Genomic DNA, 13494 nt, shown 5'->3' with positions numbered 1-13494 from the left:
CCAGGATTGCTTTGGTTTCGGTGGAGGGAGCGGTGTTGCGGACATAGGAATCGTCGAACCTTACGTCAAAGCTCTCGACTATTAGTCTCGTACGTCGTATGAGAACACGATATGCTACCTTGTTGGTTGAGTAGCCAAGGAAGATGCATTCATCAGATTTAGGTGCAAACTTGTTGAGATGATCTTGATTGTTGATCACAAAACATCTGCACCCAAATATATGGAAAAATAGGACATTAGGCTTTCTATTGTTGAGACCCTCATATGGTGTTTTGCTGAGACATTTACACACTATGTTGCGGTTCTGCACGAAGCATGTTGTGGCCACTGCTTTGGCCCAGAAGTATAGAGGAAGATTAGCAAAGTTGAGCATTGATCTGGCTGCTTCCTCCAGAGTTCTATTTCTTCTCTCTACAACTCTATTCTGCTGCAGGGTATAGGGAGCTGAGAAATTGTGACTTATACCCTTGGACACCAAGAAACTATTCAAAAGATGATTGGTGAACTCAGTTCCATTGTCGTTGCGGATACGACGCACTGGTAGTTTGATTTGAAGTCCGATCTCCTTGATGAAGTTGATGAAAACCTACGGTGTTTCTGACTTGAGTCGAAGAAAAAAGACCCATGTGAAACGTGTGAAGTCATCCACTATAACCAGTATGTATTTCTTGTGGTGGAGACTGGATACGGTAGATGGACCGTAGAGATCAATATGGAGAAGTTCCAGTGGTTCTGAGATGGAGGAGTCGATCACCAAAAGATGACTTACTTTGGACTGCTTGCCACTCTCACAGGAAGGGCAGAGAGTGTCATTGTGAAACTTCAGAATGGGGAGGCCACAGACAAGTTCCCCTGTGACCAGGTTGTTGATGTACCGGAAGTTGAGATGAGCAAGCTTATGGTGCCAGAGCCAGCTTACTTCGGATACTGCTTTTGATAGGAAGCATAGTTGCGGTTTGCCGATGATCAGAGAGACATCCAGGGGATACATAGTACCTTGCAGTGAGTGGAGATTCCCCTGCAGAGAGCCGGATGAGGGGAGACCCGGGGCACAGTTGAATGTAGATATCATGAACGCGAGAGTTCGACTGCCCTAAGCCAACCAGAACGGCAAAGAAGAGTTATATTCGGCGACCGGTAGGGAGAGGAGAGGATGGGAGGAGAGAACGTCGACCATAAGGGGTCAACCTGTGGAGGCACCATTTGTGACTATTGGACAAATTTCCCCTTTTGTCAAGACTGTGGTCCGGCGGAAAAACAGAAGTCGTCCGTATCAAGTGATACATGAATTGCTCAGTAGTGCTTCGCACTATCGGACATGGGATTTTTTATATAGAAAATACTCCTCGTGTAAATGGAAGTATGTCACATGGGTGTGGCCTGAAATTCTTCATGATCGGCCAAGTCCGAAAGCTGCAAGAAAAGGGGGCCAGCGGATGCAGGTGCGTATGAATACTGAAAGAGTAAGGATGATTCCTCTAATCCTCTCAAGGCTTAGAAGGGAGCTGAACCATTTATCTCTATGAAATTCTAGCGGGATGGTTTCAAAAGAAGGATTTCTTACGGTATCGGTACTCAATAGGGAACTTAAGGGATATGAACAGATCTGGATTTGATCAGGCAAGTGCTCCTATCACTTGTCATTATGTAGCAGAAATGGTCATCAAATTCAACCTGATGGCCTGCCTTACATAGTTGGCCAACACTAATGAGATTGTGTTTTAGACCTTCCACATAAGCGACCTTTTGAATAGAAAAATTCCCAGTAGTAAGAACACCATAACCTCGGATAATCCTATCCGCGTTGTTGCCGAATGTGACGATACCCCCGTTGCAAACTGGCCTGAAATCCCGAAGGTACTCCAACCTTCCGGTCATGTGCAAGGAGCATGCGCTGTCGATCAACCATTCTTCTTCTTGATCCTCCTTGCACAAAGCTTGTTCGACAATGCTGAGTGTTCCATCTTTCGCCATGTAGCAATGATTCTTCTTCAGATTTGTGGAACCTGATGGGTTTTATACAAACAATCCTATGTGTGCATGCAACCCTAGAGTTGGATCTATGTTTTCACTATTAGTTATACAACTTTATGAACACAAAAGGAAACCTGGCATGCTACTATTATTTTCGAAATCCATATAAAAGAATAGAATACATACCTTTTGTTGTTATATAGTAATAACAACTAGTTCCTTGAATTTCCTTAGCTCTTGAAAGCAAGTACCACAAGTGTAGTACCTCTAATGGCTCACAAACACACTAGGTGAAAGGATGAATATGGGAGAGAGGAGAGAAGGGTATCTAGCCCTAGAATTCGTCCCTTTTAGGGTCTCCCAAAGCTTGGACGAAATCTTAGTGCCTTAGGGTGCTATTTATACTTAAGGCTAACTAGGGTTTCAAGGTGGAAACCCTAATCCCTTAGCTTAGGGCCTAAGCAAGTCCATGGACTCCTTTCCTTAAGCCCTTGGACGAAAACTCCTAGATCCTTCTAGGAATTTCGTTCAAGCCTTAATAAAGGTGATCCAATAGCCCAAAGTCTCAACTATCAAATAATTACAAAACAACCCCTGTACTTTTAATTAATTCCTTTAATCCAAAAATTAATTCCTAATTAATTTCTGATTAAATACTAATTAATAATATGATTCCAAATTAATATATTATTCATATAATATAATAAATAAATCATATTTATGCCCTAATCAACCTCTCTCCTCAACTGTCATCCTGTCTAGTCACCCGTGTGAAGGCAACCCAAAAGGACCATGCTCACAATCGGGTCAAGTACATACCAAAATAGTTATGGACTTAGACACTAATCCAACAGTCTCCCACTTGGATAAGTCTAATAACTATTCTGCGTGTGACTTCAGAACCTGATCAGCAATCGTAGCTTCCAAAAGCCGCTGTCAACTCTGATCTTATCAGATACGCGTGTCCTTTTGATAAGGGATCATATATTCCTCCATTCTACAAGATATCGTATAGACATGAGACATGGATTGAAATCATTCTCTCAGTCTATGTGTCGTTTCCCGATTTCCGATTTATGACGACTGACTAATTGAATAAATCAAATCAGTCATGGCCCGGCCGAGCACTTACCTTTGTCGTCACTAAATCATCGAGGGGCCCACAGATATCCCTTTTATCCCACCTTGGGTAAAAGGAATGGATAAACTTTGACTCAAATGCTTGCTTGCACCTACTAATCGAATCACACACAACAATAAGTTTTATAACACCAAGTTACTGGTGTGTTTACTTATCATCAATGTGCAACCGACCATCAAATAACAACTCACACGTCTCGGTTTCAAGAATATACAATTTTATCGTCTCACCAATCACTCGTGATAAAACCATGAAGTGATTCAAGTGAGCGTGGGTTTAATCCAATACTTTAATCTTATCAAAGCACTCATGAACTCTGCAGCAAACTTGTGCTATGTCTAAACACTTTAGACAATCTACAGACAGATTCATGACAGTCTTCCTTCATACTTACTTCCAACGTATGACCGACTGTGGAGGTTCGAATAACCTAGTTATTCTGGAAGTCAAAACATGCAAAATGAAACGCAATAATAATATTAATCCTATATGGTCCCACAACTTTTGAGCGTAAATAAAACACTTTTATTTAAACACCATATTGATTACTCATTATTCATTGCTTACTGTTTCAGAAAATCAACTTATTACTCGAATTATAACCACAATTGTCCCATGCTCCAAGCATGCACACTTTGGTTTCCTATGGTCCATACTTTGTGAAATAGATCAATTGAAAAAAAACTTTTTCCAATGAAACTCATTTCACAATCCCCAATCCTTATCATTAGTGTAAGAATACCAAATTCTTGCCACTTTTAGAATATGTCAGATTCTAACATTTTATGCAATGATTCTTTTGTAATGTCATAACACAAAAGTCACCAAGACTTGGCTAATGAAATTACTAAGTTCTCTATCACAAATTGTTACAAAACAATTCTATAGATGTGATGTCTCTCACTCAAAGTACATTCCTTTGAACATCCTATCGCATAAAAGTTTCTAATCTACATAGATTCTTAATTTCCAACTCCCATTTATGGAAACATTTCCATATTTGCCATATGACAACTCATTCTTAATAGAATCTTATCTATTCATAATAATGTCAATATAGTCCATCCAATACTATACTTCCAACTACTCACAAGCGACAAATCCTCAGTGAACCTCAGATTGTCCTTTGATAGTTGTTTAACTATTTTAGTCAAAACCGATTCTAGTCCTTTTTCCCTCTTAATGCCCTAGGCATTTGGAAAATTTAGAATGGTCAAATATTATAGCATATGCAATCGATCCTATACCCGAAGCGTATTGGACACGATGCATAATGTCTCACATAAAGACGTGATACTTTATCAGCCTTCTGCCATAATATTTTATGTGCCTTGTTCCCATAATTCGAACTATGAAGAGGGATGTCGTAATCATAATCGAATTTTGAGAATGCACTATGTATCCTTGACTAAATTTATTAACATTTCTCGATCTAAGCTTTAGAATTTTGAAACGAAGTATAATATTCTCTCCCTTAATTATAGCAAAACAACTTTTCAACCCTTGCAACATTGCAAAATGAATCTTTGTTTTCTATAATTAATATTGCTAACTTGCAATACTTACCATAATAATCATGCTCCCACTAACATGATGATTATTTTCTTACCAGCATAACACTTATGGTCCCACTAGCTTTGACATGTATTCAGAAAACAATTGAGCTTCTAGAAAACAATGCTTATTGAATTCCTTAAGTTCATATTTCTAATACCTAATGCTTTGATAAGCCTTTATCTAAGTTTTTTTTTAAGCTCATACACCTTTGCCTTAGATAGCTCACATGTGTGTCTAAACAATTCAGAATTTATGTCACTAAGTCCCAAATGTTCAGATCCATTGCCAAATCTCACAATTCGAACTATGAAAAGGGATGCCGTAATCATAATCGAATTTGAGAATACAATTTTCACAATTTCTATCTTCTTAAAATCTCTCTTAGTGAAAGCATTTCCTCACAATCATTTTCATGAAGGAGGAAAACCTTATAACACTTAGATTTTATGATGTATGTGTTCCTATCCATGTGAATTTGTCAAAACGAAGGTTTGCGACAAATCCAAAACCATATGGACTGAACTTGTTCAATCTTGATTTCTTGCCTCATGGTAACATGAATGCCCACCAAGTCTTCCAAGCAACTCACCCTTTTATATCAATGTACTTTCCATTGATCAAGGTGCTTTGTCTTTATGCATCCAAATGAGAACTCATAGAACTCACACGCATAACTAACTTAACTGGAATGGCGCAGAAACAAAATTGTCATCTACGATAGGTTTTAAACCTCAAGTCGTGTGCTAGTGATGATCAACTAGGTTTACTCTTGATTTGTTCTTAAAACTTTTCAAGACCATTAAGACTCCCACTGACTCCTTGACATATAAGATTCTCTTGTCAAGAAACATTTCTTGACAAACAAATATTCAAGAGTTAGTGTAGTCTTTTGTCAAGTTTAACACGTCACACAATTGGTCCTGGTTGGTCTTTGTCTTATCCAAGACATCACAACTTACCAATTATAAATGTGCAAGAATAAGAAAGCTTTTCCAAATTCCACATCTGACGAGTGTTATAAACCTACTTAGGACTTGTCACTCAATTCACAATCTTGACTCTAAGACTTGATATTGGAACGAAGTATGATTGACTTCTTGATTTAACCATTTCCATAATTCTCGATTCCTCTTCTTGGACATACAAATGCACTAAGACTCACTTAGAGGATTAATTGAGAATTAGTTCTTAATCATTAAGACATATCGTAAAACACAATAAAAGGTACTCTCCCTTCTTCTTAGAATAGAGAAACTTTTATCTTTCTGCCTACTTGATTCTTCTTATTCATCTTGCTATTGATTGAACCTTTTCAATCAACTCAAAATTATACTCAATCTTATAAGCATAACCATATTTACTAAACTTTAGTAAATCATGACGAACATCCTTATTACTCTTGTGGTGGACTTGATCGACGCACAACCTAGTGTACTCGATCTCTTAGTCCTTCTCTTGACACTTTGTCAAAGAATTAGTCTAATTTCCAAATATGAAGTTTCTCATTCATCATGCAACCAAGTTGTATGATTCCAAGTTTCTGTCCAATTGAAACTTGGGCGATGAGAATCTTCCTTTATTTCACAAATAACATATTCAAGAATCACATCCAATTCAACATTGCTAAAAATAGAAATACATAAACATCCATTTTCACATATGCCATTGCAAGGATAAATAAATAGGATGAAATCAAAATTCATTTTATTGCGGAAAAACTTGTCCTTACAATGCAATTCAAATGAAAACAATGCTATTTCAGTTTCTAAGCAATCTATTCTAACTCTAAAGTAGTAGCTCAAAAATCTGATCTTCAAGCAATCCGATCGAAATCCATTTCTTCACGATCAGATTCAGCTTACTTCTTCCCTTAAGCTTCCTCTCTTTTCTTCGATCCTACAAAACATCAAAATGTAATCTTATCACATCATGTATTGAAAATCAAAGAATAGGAACTTATAGAGTTAGTTATTGGATTTTACCTAAAGTAGAGCCATACGTCTTGACTCTCCCATCTCTTAGATCTCTCAGGTAAACATGGCAGCTTCGTCTCCAATGCCCCTTCTCTTGGCAGTAGAAGCAGATGGACTCACAAGGAACTATCTCAGAATTTACCTTTTCTGGATTTCCAATGTTACTATTTTCAATGTCCATTGAAGTTTGGGAGTTTGATTTGCCAGACAAATTTGCTCGATCAGCACGCCAAATCATTTCTGATTCAGCAGCTATAAGCAAATAGGTCAAATCAATGAGGGTCACGTCATGGTCCATCATATAGTTTCTCTAACGAACTCACTATATGATTCAGGAAGTGACTGAAGAACCCAGTCAACAGCCAATATTTCTGAGATATCGACACCCATCATCTTTAACCTATCAATGTGTGACTTCATCTCTAAGACGTGTGCACACACAGGTTTCCCATCTTCGTGTTTACTTGCCAAAAGGGCTTGAACTTTTCAAGCCTTTGAACTTGTGGGTTAGGGAGAATAATTGGAGGAGGTGGAGGAAGTGAAGCATGACTCTCATTTCCTTGATCGTATCATGGAACGTCATCTTCATTTGGAAAGCTTGTTCCAAGAGACTTGGGAAGACCATTGTAAGATTTAGACATCTACAAAATGGGAGAAAATTCAAGTTGGTTGATTAGAATCCTTGATGTAACACCCAAATGAAACATCAAGGCTAGGATCCAACACAATATTCTACAACCTAGAAGAGGGATGCCGTAATCTAGTTGCAGAATATTTGAAGGTAGGTAAATGACGATTTACCAATTTCCACCATGAAAACGAAAAAGAAATTTAAGTTTTAAATGAATTGAAACTCCTAGATCTTTTGAGATTCATTGAACTTTTCAATGGCATGTTTAAATCTCGATTATGCCCTTCAAGTTTGCGACTGGGATGCCGAGGATCACAAACAAGGTGTGAATAACCATGCGAATCACTTGGTGCACTCAACGTCTTGCTCACCTAATCAATGTGCCGGTTAACCACACACGCTCCATTGATCTATGACAGACATCGAACCACCCTTCATCACCAATGCCAAACCCAAATTAGTATGCCGGTTAACCACACACGCTCCACTAACGTTTCGACATGGGTACAAAGTGTAATTCCATGGATTAGCATACAATTCCACATTTTTTCTAAAGTAACTATGATTTGGGAATTTATAAAAGCATTTAGTTACTTTGTACTTCATTATACTTATAATGGAAGGTTTCGTCCTATCCTACCCGTTCGGCTAACGACCCTCCACTAGTCAAGAGTGCGGTGGGTAAGAGTGGATACCCATTCAATCGCCATTTTATAGGCAATTTCCTTAAACACCCCTTATAGACCAACTTTGTGAATGAGACCTACTAACGGTAAGACTGACTTTTACTCATATATATAATATTAGACTTTTAATGTTACATACATATAGTATAGGGTGTATTTTACACTTTTAAAATACTAGGTGGTTTTATTAACTTTACAAAACCATAAGGGTGTAATTTGAACTTTTTCAAAATACGAGGGTTTTAGAATTTAACATTTCAAAATTAAACTTTTAATCAACTTTTAAATTCCAAAACTTGAGGGCAAGTTTTGAAACTTTTCAAAACAATTAGGTTTTAATCTCACTTTAAAATTTTCGAAATTTAAGACTATTTAAATTAAAATTTTAAATATTAAAACTCTTGATTTAATAATTATCTTGAATTAAACTATTAATTTAAATTATTAAATCATAAGGGATTATCTAGATCATAAAGGATAATTACCAATTAAACAATTAATTTATCCTAATCCTTTTAATCCCTCTAAATTTCGAAAATCATGGGATAGGATAATTCAAAATCTTTAATTACCATATATAACCATTAAAGGATAATTACAAGATATGGGGTCATCCAAATCCCTAAAATTTAGGATCTTATCTTGGGGAGGAGGCTAATTTCGAAAATCATGGGGTTTTACAAACCCTAGATTTCGAATTCTTGAGGCTTAAGGAAAGGATTTGAAAACCCTTTCAAAATTTCGCAAATTAGGGTATAGAAACCCTAATCTCGAAATCTCTAGCCTCCTAGGGTTTATTGGCTATAAACCCTAGTATGTCAAGTTCATACAATTGTATAATACTAATTGAAAACAAGTTAACCAAAGGCTCTGATACCACTGATGGGTTTTATACAAACAATCCTATGTGTGCATGCAACCCTAGAGTTGGATCTATGTTTTCACTATTAGTTATACAACTTTATGAACACAAAAGGAAACCTGGCATGCTACTATTATTTTCGAAATCCATATAAAAGAATAGAATACATACCTTTTGTTGTTATATAGTAATAACAACTAGTTCCTTGAATTTCCTTAGCTCTTGAAAGCAAGTACCACAAGTGTAGTACCTCTAATGGCTCACAAACACACTAGGTGAAAGGATGAATATGGGAGAGAGGAGAGAAGGGTATCTAGCCCTAGAATTCGTCCCTTTTAGGGTCTCCCAAAGCTTGGACGAAATCTTAGTGCCTTAGGGTGCTATTTATACTTAAGGCTAACTAGGGTTTCAAGGTGGAAACCCTAATCCCTTAGCTTAGGGCCTAAGCAAGTCCATGGACTCCTTTCCTTAAGCCCTTGGACGAAAACTCCTAGATCCTTCTAGGAATTTCGTCAAGCCTTAATAAAGGTGATCCAATAGCCCAAAGTCTCAACTATCAAATAATTACAAAACAGCCCCTGTACTTTTAATTAATTCCTTTAATCCAAAAATTAATTCCTAATTAATTTCTGATTAAATACTAATTAATAATATGATTCCAAATTAATATATTATTCATATAATATAATAAATAAATCATATTTATGCCCTAATCAACCTCTCTCCTCAACTGTCATCCTGTCTAGTCACCCGTGTGAAGGCAACCCAAAAGGACCATGCTCACAATCGGGTCAAGTACATACCAAAATAGTTATGGACTTAGACACTAATCCAACAGAACCATCCTCATCAGCAATTGCTACCATACAAATTTTGCCCTTTCCTTTTCCGTTGTTGATGTCCTCATCTTCATCTCCAGATGACCAGACCTGATGATCTCTCTTCATTTGAGCAACATACGCTCTTCCCTTTTCTTTTTCCTCCATTTCTTGAGCCATTCTGAGATAGAATGCTCTATCTTTTACTACATTTGCTTTGCAGTCTTTGGCAATAATGATTCTCTTTGTTACACTTGTGACATATCACAACATCACTTTTGTCTCCCGAAGGAGTACAAGAGTCAGTGATTTGAATGGACTTCGGTACTTCTTTGGTTTGAGTATTTTGAGACTGCGGTGGAGGGTGAGAGTGAGGATTTTTAGTGAAACGAGAGTGATTGTTTTGGAAGTTGCGGTTGAAAGGTGGTTTGTTGTATTGTTGGTTCTTTCGGAATGAAGGAGGTGGTAATCTATTGAATTGTTGACTGACAAGAGCTATTGCATTCTGGAATTCTTCTTCGTCGTCATACTCTGAGTCTGCTTCATATGACTGCGGTGGAGAGTCATACGAGGTGGGATATGATTGAGAATGAGGAGATTATGCTACGAGAGCTAGTGGACCACCGAAGTCTGCACAGTCCTTGAGTACCGTAGACTCTTGGGCTTGCAGTTCTCCGTAGAGCTTATAGAGAGATAGAATGAATTTTCCTATCCCCTTGAACAATCATTTTAGTTGTCGTCCAGTGTCTTCCCAAACCGTTCAAGAACTAAAGTTTTGTTTCATGGTTGCTTCTTACGGTGCCAGCATTGGATAGTTTAGTTACTATCAGATTAAACCTCTTGAATGAATCTTCTAAGCTTTCACCCGCATGAGCTTTAAAGTTGTTAAACTCATTGAGTGCAGTAGTAAGCTTTTTATCTTGGGCTTGTTCAGTTCCTTCATACAGGTTCTTGAGGACATCCCATATCTCTTTTGCTAATTTACAGTTTATGATGATATTGAAGTTGTCAGGAGCAACTCCACACGAAATCTCATAAAAAGCAATAGTGTCACTCTCCATTTTGTCAAGATCGTCTTTGGTTGGACGATTCAAGGTTGGTTAACCTCTTCCTAGCCTAGTTGTGGCTCCATCGGCTTGTACTGGGGTAAGAACAGGAACATGAGGTCCTTCTTCAACAGACCTCCATATGTCTCTTCCAAGTCTTCTTAAGTATCTCTCCATTCGCTGGCACCAATGATGATATTCATTTGCCACAAGTATTGGTGCTCTATTCGAACCACCTACATTGTTTGATACATTGAGAGATAATGTCTGTGCCATATTTCCTAGTTTTGAAAAGTTTTTTTTTGTTTTTTTAGGAAATGAGCTTTAGTGGTTGGACGATTCAAGGTTGGTTAACCTCTTCCTAGCCTAGCTGTGGCTCCATCGGCTTGTACTGGGGTAAGAACAGGAACATGAGGTCCTTCTTCAACAGACCTCCATATGTCTCTTCCAAGTCTTCTTAAGTATCTCTCCATTCGCTGGCACCAATGATGATATTCATTTGCCACAAGTATTGGTGCTCTATTCGAACCACCTACATTGTTTGATACATTGAGAGATAATGTCTGTGCCATATTTCCTAGTTTTGAAAAGTTTTTTTTTTGTTTTTTTAGGAAATGAGCTTTAGTGGTATAGAAAGCCTTTTGAAGATCAGAGTTTTTTTTCAAAGAGCAAATACTTTGGCTCTGATACCAATTGTTGAGAGAAAAACTTGAGACACACTTGAACAAACGTTAGAACAAGTATAATTGTGGAATAGTTTATCTCAAAGGATCTAAAAAGCTCAACAATAATAGTAAGTTAGAGTTAGATAATTAGTGAGTTAGGTGCGGAAATGTAAAGGAAATATAAAAGACAGCTGGTATTATATCAAGTATACACTTAAGTTGATTCTTAACAAGGAATGCATTCAAACCAAGTTAGTAAGTGAGATCAGACTTAGTGAATAAGTCACTAGTGACTTGCTCTGAAGAGAGATGATGTTCAGTTGTATTAAGATGAGCTTTGAAGATAAAAAAGAGATGAGAGAAATAACACAAGGTATGAATTGCAAGATGCGGTGTGTTTTTTCAGTTGTTGTAAATGAGAAAGAATGAGCTCTATTTATAGAGACTCACAGATTACATTAGTCATATCTGTTAAGAGTAGCCATGCAAGGCATATTGGACAAAAGAGTGTATACTAAGACAAACAGATAAAAGACTAACCTAACAATGTAAGATAGTGACTGCGGATGATGATGACTGCGGATGCGGTAGCTGATCAATGATGACTGCGGATCTTGAGAGTTGCGGTAGACGAAGTTTAAGAAGGTCACTTCCATGATTCAACAGATTGGATGAACAAGTGGTATAGGATGCTAAGTGTCAAGTGAAGACTTGAGCACACACGGATCCTATTTACATATAATGACACATATATGCATCTAATTGGTGATTAAACAACTAATTAAGCAAGTAAAGACACCCTAGGACATGGAAAACACTTAGATTCAAGTGCTAGAAGTACAAAGGGTTGCATCTAAGGGGTGTAGGGCCTCACTTAGGTGTAGGGCCTCACTTAGGAGTTTACGGCCCATAGGTTTACGGCCTAATGAGTTTATGGTCGTAAACTCATGGTATCTTCTATCATTTTGTGTGTTAAGGTCCTATGGTCCTCTTGGAAGTGTTCTAGACTTAGTTCCAAGGCTTAGGAAGGAGTTGCGGCAACATTGCACCACTAATAAGGGTTTACAGCCAAGGGAGATTGGCTTGGCCGTAAACACCCTTTTGTTCATGATTTCTTGATGTTTAACAACTTATTCAAGTATATAACAAGCTAAGGGTAGTATACTTACGATTTGAAGGCAAATGAGGGTGTTTTTGGCCCAAAACACTTAAGTGTTCTTGATGTTCTTGACAAAATTAAGAACACTTTGAAGATCTAACCAAAAGAAGAAATTTCATGGATGAAATCATGTACATTCACTAGATATGGAAGGATATCAAGTTGAAAATGGAAAGATTACTTACATTTTTGAAGATTGGAAGCAAAATTCTTATGATCCTTTGTAACGTCCCAAAATTCAAGACTAAAAATTTCTTTTAATATAATATTACTTAAAGTAAAATCATCGATTCAAAGCATAATCAAAGTAATAGTTTTCAAAACACATGTTCATTATCAGAGTAAAACATTCCCAGGATGACTAATCTATGGTGTGTGCCATGCGATCACCCCGAGCTCCATCATCAGCTACCGGAAGTACCTGAAACCAAAACTGAAACCGTAAGCACGAAGCTTAGTGAGTTCCCCACCCTACCACATACCATGAATAACCACATACTGCACATATTGGGCCACACCCGCTAGTCTGGGCCTCGCCCCCTACCTCGGGCCTCGCCCGCTACAACGGCCCCGCCGCTCCAGGCCCCGCCTGGCTTTGAGCCCCGCTCGGATACAGATCTGTTTCACTTAGGCCCTGCCTGTCAAGGGCCTCGCCCGCTAACACATAATAGCACATAAACATATCACAACACATAAGCTAAACACCTGCTAACGGACTCTGTCCAAAGGCCTCGCCTATCCTGCTACTGATGAGTCACGGAACCCCGTCCATGCTCCTACTGATAGTGAGTTACGGGCCCAGCCCACACTCACTCTTTCCTAACTTGGGCCTCGCCCCTGATCTGTTGCTAATGAGATGTGGAACACCATCCACACTCTGCTATTGGTGAGATACGGGACCTCGCCCACACTCACCCCTACCAGGCACATACAAGTATCACACAGACAACAAGTATAAACTATCAATAAATCATTCCTGGGG

Source organism: Lactuca virosa, chromosome 9, assembly GCF_052849685.1.
Source record: "Lactuca virosa cultivar CGN04683 chromosome 9, Lactuca_virosa_CGN04683_v6, whole genome shotgun sequence".
In the NCBI taxonomy this organism is placed as follows: Eukaryota; Viridiplantae; Streptophyta; class Magnoliopsida; order Asterales; family Asteraceae; genus Lactuca; species Lactuca virosa.
Note: the sequence above shows the minus strand (reverse complement) of the source record.